Below are 8,647 nucleotides of genomic sequence, written 5' to 3' on the forward strand. Positions count from 1 at the left end.
AAGCGAACGAATTCCGAAATATTCCGTATGGCTTCAAACAAAGTACACGAAGGACGAAAAACAGCCACTCAAGTAGTGAGTGACATGGTCACCGATGACAGCTTCCAAGCACCAAAATCTGCCAGACAAGTTAAGACAAAATATATAATGAAAAAAGAAAATTGAAAACATCCCGAAAAGATCAGATAATGTAGCCGACCAAGTTTGAAGTGTTATATCAGATTTAAATAACAATGACTTCGTACAAGAAATTATTTGACCAAAAATAACGACCCTGTTATAATACTATATCATAAAAATCAAATTTTAGATCTTAAGCGAAAATGGGAAGAAAACAGCGGAAGTGTTATCGGAATCGACAGGACATTTAACATCGGCAGATTTTATGTCACAGTGTTGTCTTTTAAAAATCAGTAAGTCACAAGAATAAAAAAACAACCAATTTCCAATCACAATGGGCCCTATATGTTTACAATTTAATGGACAGGAACACGCATATTAAACCTTCTTTGATCATATTCGAAATAAATTAGGTACTGACAACTTCACGTTTGGAACGGACGACAAAACAGCTATAAAAAACGCACTTCAGAAAAGATTCCCGAAGTCGACTGTGCTTCTATGTACAAAACATTTAAAGGATAACATAATATATCGGATGAAAAAGGAGGGCATGAGTGAACCAACACAAAAGCAAGTGATTGATTCCATTTTCCATCCTTCATGCGGATTAGTATTAAGTGCCGACGACGTTCAATTTAGCCAGCGAGCAGATGACGTAAAACAGATAATAAGTGATAATGCCAATTTCTCCAACTACTTTGAACGACATTTGATACCAAAATTGAAAAATGTGTATATATGCCATTAAAACAAAAACAAATATCACAACTATGGACAAATAACAATGCCGAATCCATCAACAACCGACTTAAACAAGAAACTCAACATAAAATCAAGAAACTCAACACAAAATGTTATCAATCCAAAGTGCAATCGAGTGTATTTCGAACATTATTAAAGCTCACATGAACGACTTACGCAGGTCACTGTATGGATCCGGAAATTACTTATTATTTGATGGATACAGAAAACACTTAATGAACGAAGCTGATTGGAGAAATAAAAACCCAGATGAAAAAAACGCAATTTTCAACAGGTTTCTGACGCGATCGTATTTTTAAACCAATTACCTCAGGCTTTACTTTATCCCGTAATGGAACTCTGAAATTGCGAACTCCACGGCACAATTCATGCAAGAATCCGGTCAGCGAAAACGTCCGACTGCAGAATGAACGACCACAATCAAATTCAAATAATGTTCAAGATATTTTTCATTGAGTGACGGTCGAAAGGACGGACAAATTGACTGACGGACGAACGAACAAACGGATAAAGGGACCGACGAACAAACACAAGAAGGAACGCACGAACGAACGAAGAAACAAATGGACAAATGAAGGAACGAACGGACGATCGAAAGAAGGGACGAACGAACGGGCATACGTAGGCACGAACGTAGGCACAAAGAGGCGGACGTAAAAACGACTGAACAAACGAACGAACTAACGAACGAATGAATGAACGGGCGTACCTACGAACGTACTGACGAATTGACGAACGGACGGAAGGACGGACGAACAAACGGACAGACGGACGAACGGTAGAAGGGACGAACGGACGAATGAGGGACGAACGAAGGAACGGGCGGACGAACGAAGGAACGGACGCACGAAGGAACGAACGGACGGACGAAGGAACGAACGAACGGACGGACGGACGAAGGAACGGAAGAACGTTAGGACCGACAGACGAACGAACGGAACGAACAAAGGAACGGATTGAGGAAGGACGAACGAACGGACGGACGAACAAACGGTATAACCAAGGAACGAACAGACGGACGCACGAAGGAACGGACGGACGGATGAACGAACGAACGGATGGACGGACAAAGGAAAGAACGAACGGACGCACGTACGGGCCGACAGACGAACGAATGAACGGATTAAGAAAGCGTCGAACGAACGGACGGACGAACAAACGGTATACGAAGCATACGAACGGACGCACGAAGGAACGGACGAACGAAAAAACGGACGAACGAACGGAGGAACGTGCGGACGAAGAAGCGGACGCATGACCGTTCCGACCGACTGACGGGCGACCGAACGAACGGACGGACGAAGAGACGAAGGACAGACGAACGAACGGCAGAACGAAGGAACGAACGGACGGACGCGCGAAGTAACGGACGATCGAACGGACGAACAAACGAAGGACCGAGCTGACGAACGAAAAGTATGGAACGTACGGACGAAGGAACGAACGAACGGACCGACGAACAAATGTCCGCACGAACGTACAAACGGCATAACGAAGGAACGAACGAAAGAACGAACAGACGGACGGAGGGACGAAAGAAGGGACGGACGGACGAAAGTTTTCAAGCCAAAATTACCTGTGCCCATTGCATTGCGACTGCTCCCACCCCTGACCTGGCACTGACTTCGTCGATTTCAGTCCCAGCAGAACCTAACCTGTGGTACTCTACAAAACACTACAGGAAGAGGAAGCTGGAGGCTGAGCAGGCAGGGGAGTTCCGGGGACAGTACAACAAGAAGTTGCCATACCGCAGCTGTAATAGACGAATTCTTCCAACAGAGGTCCAAGCAAGAAGTGCCGGTGCCCGTTGCACCGGCACCATTAGTACGATTTGTGACTGCTCCCGCCCCTGACCTGGCACTGACTTCGTCGATTTCAGTCCCAGCAGAACCTTACTTGCCGTACTCTAAAAGGCACTACAGGAAGAGAAAGCTGGAGGCTGAGCAGGCAGGGGAGTTCCGGAGACAGAACAACAAGAAGCTGTCATACCGCACCTGTAATAGACGAATTATTCCAACATATAAGTTCAAGCCAGAAGTGCCGGTGCCCATTGCACCGGCACCATAAGTACGATTTGTGACTGCTCCAACCCCTGACCTGGCACTGACTTCGTCGATTTCAGTCCCAGCAGAACCTTACTTGCCGTACTCTACAAAGCACTACAGGAAGAGGAAGCTGTTGGCTGAGCAGACAGGGGAGTTCCGGAGACAGCACAACAAGAAGCTTAATTATCCGGTTCTGTGCTTTGGACTATAAATATCAACTGTGAAAGTAACAATGAAAAAAACAACATCTTAATGCTGCCTAGCCTTTATTGAGCATTACACAGTGATTATTTCTTTTGTGTTTTGCTTATATTAAAGCTAGAAGGTCCCAAGCCTAAGCTTATGGTACATGTCATAAGTAGTGACATATGCCTTGAAAAGCAGAGGGAGAATCAATTGTGTTAGATGAAGCATTAAAAAAACAATAGTGCCCATCACACAAACATGATGTAAACTAATTACTTTTACAAGATGTGTCTATATTTTGGGCGATTTTGGAGGATTTGGGTAGATTTATGTAGTATATGCGACAGGCAGTTCGAGTTGATTTTTGAAATTGGATAGTATGGCAACAAACAAATAAACATAAAAAACGTAAATCAAGTTTGATCTAAAGGACAATAACATATACTACAACGATAACATGCATGACCACAATTTATTCAGTAGCAGAATAGTAAGAAAATAAATCAACTTGTACGTGGTGTGTAACCCATATTTATTCAAGTAATTTCTTATTAGGAAATAACATATTGTCACGAGTTAAGATGAAGCATTTATAAATAAAAGTGCCCGTCACACAAACATGATTTTTTTAAGCTTTGTGTAGCTTTAGGTCAATTTTGGGTAGATTTGGTAAGATTTGGGTAGATTTAGATAACTTAATGGGCAGGCAGTTTGAGTTGATTGTTAAAACTGTTGAATACGGCAACAAACAAATACACATAAAAATGTAAAACACGTTTGATCTAAAGGACAATAACTAATACTACAGCGATTACATTTATGACCACATTTTATTGGGTAGCCAGATCAGAAATCAATATGCGAAGTGGTGTGTAACCTATATTTGATGTTTATTGGGGAATTACACAGGTGGATAGCGTGTGGCTATGATATTAATGAGTGAAAACATCGTTTTGAATGATAAATAATCAAATTATGACGAACAATTAACTTTTCTGAAACAAATAATATTTTAATATATATGCAACAAGGTATCATAGAGACACGCTAACCACCTGCATGTGGAAAATTACATATCGTGCCGAGTAAAGATGAAGAATTAAAAGAACAATAGTGCCCATCTCACAAACGTGATGTAAAATATTTATTTGTATACATTTTGTGTAGATTTGGGTCAATGACGGGAAGATATTGTCAGATTTTGGTAGATTTGGGAAGTTGAATACATATACTACAACGACAACATTTATGACCAAAATATATTGGGTATCGGATATTGGGTCCTAGTGGCCAGAACAGAAATCATTTTGTAAGTGGTGGGTAACCTTTATTTATTAAAAGTAATTTTATTTGGAAATAAAATATTGTCACGCGTAAAGATGAAGCATTAAACAAAAACAGTGCCCATCACACAAACATGATGTAAAATAATTATTTTTACAAAGATTTATGTAGATTTGGGTCAATTTGGGATGATTTGGGTAGATTTGGGTAATTCGTGTTTTCCGAATGTTGACACATTCTTTGAACAAATTCTGTCTGAACATTTGCAAAATAAACAGCACGTCTGCATGTGAACATCTTGAAACGACCCAGATTATATCCCCAACTAAATAGCCGAAATTGCTTGGGGCCGAATCAATCTGCTAATATAACAATAACAATACTTTTTTTGTGTTCACGCAATAAGAAAACTAACGAGAAAAAATCATGACAATATTGTTCGTTTTTTTAGTAGACTTTCAGCATCTAGATCTAAATCATTTGCCATTTGCAATAATCATTAAAATAGGGTAAAAATCGTTGATATAATACAAGGATACGGTCTTGCATTCCTCACGAGCATGTTTACATCGTACTGCGCATGCGCAGAACCTGTTGTTTTCCTGTAAATCTTAACTTTCTCACGGTCTTGCAATTCTCGCGCGACAACGGTGTTTATAATCATTGTTGCCCGGTGCATCGATATTTATGTAAGTGATGCATGTTTTCACCAAACAAAATAGGCATTTAACAGATATTTAAACAAACAGGTTCGAATGGCATGTTCTTTTTATATGTACAATGATTAAAGACTGTCACATCAGGTCTGACAAACAGGGACATTTAATAAAAATTCTCTACATACTACAAATATATATACAAGGGATACAACTGTACAATTTCCAACACAACACCATGATCTGAACAAAAGCAAAATAATTGCTTCCAACAGCAATAGTTGCACCAAATAAACAATATAGCAATAGCCAAGACATTTATCTTTCAGAATATAACTATCTTTATAGCAGTTAATGCGTAAATAGTTTTCTTTAATACGAAAGTTTCATGAAAAACTGTAAAATGTTCGAACTCGGACAAAAGTGTGCACAACCACTTTGACACATTTTGTTCCATAATTTAATAATACTGAGCAATTTAGCAAATTTTACCGTGTTTTATAATCCAAATATAATGTATGAATCAAAGTAGACAACTTTTATGATGGCATGTAACTGCATATGTGTAAAACACCGTAAATCTTTATTTTTTTACATTATCTACAATCTTCAAGCATGTGTACATGCAAGTTGTTAAGTAATGTAACACGCAACGTGATTGGTTAGCTGTTTCATGCAGTGGAGAATTAACCAATCAAATTGCATGTTTGAAATACATGAAGTGTAATATCTAAAATGAAAGTAGACTATTGTTATTGTGACATTAAAGTGATTTTATACGAATTTCGAGCAAAATATCACAGTTAAGTGTAATTATGTTATATTAAACTATAAACAGAAACTAGCAAATGAGTATGTACGTTCAAAAGGGGTTAGTTTTAAAGGAATATGGAAATTACAACTAGAAATATCAGTTTTCAGTTGTGCACACTTGTGTCGCAGTTAGGATTTTTGAGCTTTTTTGCATGAAAGGTATCGTTTTAATTTAATGAATGATCGTAGTTTATTGCCAAGTGTATTATTTTCTGAAAGATAAATGTCTCTGCCTTTGGTATACCGTTTAGTTTGTGTAATTAATGCTTTTTGAAGAGATATTTTTGCTTTTGTTCAGACCATGGTGTTGTGCAGGAAATTTGACAGTTGTATCCCTTGTATACTGTTATATAGTATGTAGGTTGTTTTCTTAAAGATTCCTGTGGTCTAACACATCGACAATCATCTGATAATTACATTTTTCTCACAAGTACGAATGGTGTCGAGCGCGACACGACTTTTTGTAAACACTATTTCAAAGTTATGCTAAATATTTCACGACTGGTAAATTATTAAATAGACGACATATTGGTTCAGAAATTCGATGGAGTGCTTCGCAAGTGGCAATCATTTTGCAGTGTCTTATAATAAAACATTTTGTCACCCACTTACCTGATATTGCTTCGTTAGCCATATTTCTTTTCGTCAGAAGGATACGGTGCTCTTGTCAGAAGTATATAATTTTGACGGTGAGCGGACTAGTTGTGGGTATCGTGCTATATATTGCTGGCGTTCATTATCAAAGTAGGGACATGTCATTAAGTAATGTTTTTCTGTACCTAGCTGGTTTGCATTGCATAGGTGGCATAGACATTCATCAAAATGGATGCCTTCATAACGGCAAGTTTCTACAGGGAGGGAATGGTTGGCGGTGTGGAATCGAAAAATGTACGAGGATGCTTCAGTGTCTATTTTGGTAAGGTATTGCTCAAGTTCGTGGTTTCTTTTAAAACTACTGTAAATTCGCCATTTATTACTTATTTGTAATTCAGCGTGCCAGGTTTGTTTGAATTGGTCTATAAACGTTTGCTTGATGAGTAAGTGGATATTATTGTGTGTTATGTGTGCTTGGTTATCCCATATGTCAGGCCTTCCAGCGGAAGTAAGGATTGCTTTCTTTGCCTGAAACAATTCTACTCCGGAAGGATATCATTCTGGTTTTTATGTTAATGCTGAGTGGATAGAGACCTAATTCACCATATAAAAATTTTATTGGTGTTGACATACGTGATTTGGTAATTTTTCTCATGAAGTCTTTGTGTTCTTTTTCTAATAGTTCTAAATTCTCATAACCAAAGACTTCAGAGCCGTAAGTGAGTATAGGTAGAGCAGTGTGGTCAAAGAGTTTAATTGTTAGGTCAATGGGTAGTTTTGCATTGTTTGTATGGGTCCAAAGAAGGTGCATGGCTTTTGCTGCTTGTTCTTTAACATGTTTACGTGCATTCAAGAAAGAGCCATTACTAGAGAAAGTTATTCCTAGATAATGATATGTATTTGTTATTTCTATGCTATTGTTGCCACATTTAAATTGGAAATTCATTGTTTGTCTTGCGCCAAAGACAACTATTATTGTTTTGTTAAAATTGACATCAAGGTGCCAGTTTTTACAATAATTATTAAAAGTATCGAGACTCTTTTGTAGATCTTCAGCTGTATTGGATACAATGACCGTGTCGTCTGCGTACAGAAGGATCAGGAGCCTAAGCTATGATACTGCAGTATTGGGATCACCAAGTTCAATCCCATTGGATCCATTTGATTGCAGGTATGAATGTAGGTCAGTCAAGAATAACGAAAAAAAGCACTGACGATAGATTTTCGCCTTGTCTGATCCCAATTTCTGATAAAAAGAACTCAGAGTATGAACTGTTACAGGAGATACATGATTTTATGTTATTATACATATTTTGAATGACCCTAATAAAGTTACCATTGATATGTGTGTCAAGTAATTTATGCCAAAGTCCAGCTCTCCACACTTTTTCGAACGCCTGTGAGACATCTATAAATGTGCAGAGTAATTTTTTTGTTTGCGTTTTTTACGATATCAATTAGAGCATGTAAAGTAAAAATATTGTCTGCACAGGAGTAGCCCTTGCGGAGGCCAGCCTGGTTTTCGTCTAGTATATTATTTAGTTCTAAAAAGGAGTTCAGCCTTTGGTTTAATACTGAAGTAAACAGTTTCCTCAAACAGCTAAGGATTGTTATAGGTCTAAAGTTACTCGTTTCATTGGGGCTGCGTTTGTTTTTGAAAATGGGTATTATAAATCCCTCAAGCCATGTCAGATGGATAATCCCTGATTGTAACACACACTTAAATAGTTTACAATAAAACGGAAGCATTATATCTTTTGTAGACTTAATGTATTCATTTAGTATCTGGTCAGATGGGCTAGGTGCTTTAGAATTTTGTAATTTTGTTATACATTTGAGTATTTCGCTTTCAGTTACTTCTGCATTTAGGAAATCATTTGTATCAGGGATGATTTCAGATTCATATTTGAAACGATCATCATAAATAGAGGAAGTATTGATCTCTTTAAAATGTTCATAAAATAGCTCAGTAGATGGATCGTTTGTTTCTTTAGCTTTGGGTTTAAGACTTCTAAGGAATTTCCAGTATCGTTTGGGGCTTTTTTCATTCATCACCCTTAGTTTAACACTGGAATACTGTTTTTCTCTTTTCATGTAGAAGTTAATTGTTTTTTTCATAGTTTTTACTATCATTGTTTAGTTGCAGTTTATTATCATGGCTTTTTGAGTTATTGTATCTTGCTT

Source organism: Dreissena polymorpha, chromosome 8 (assembly GCF_020536995.1).
Source record: "Dreissena polymorpha isolate Duluth1 chromosome 8, UMN_Dpol_1.0, whole genome shotgun sequence".
NCBI classification, from domain to species: Eukaryota; Metazoa; Mollusca; class Bivalvia; order Myida; family Dreissenidae; genus Dreissena; species Dreissena polymorpha.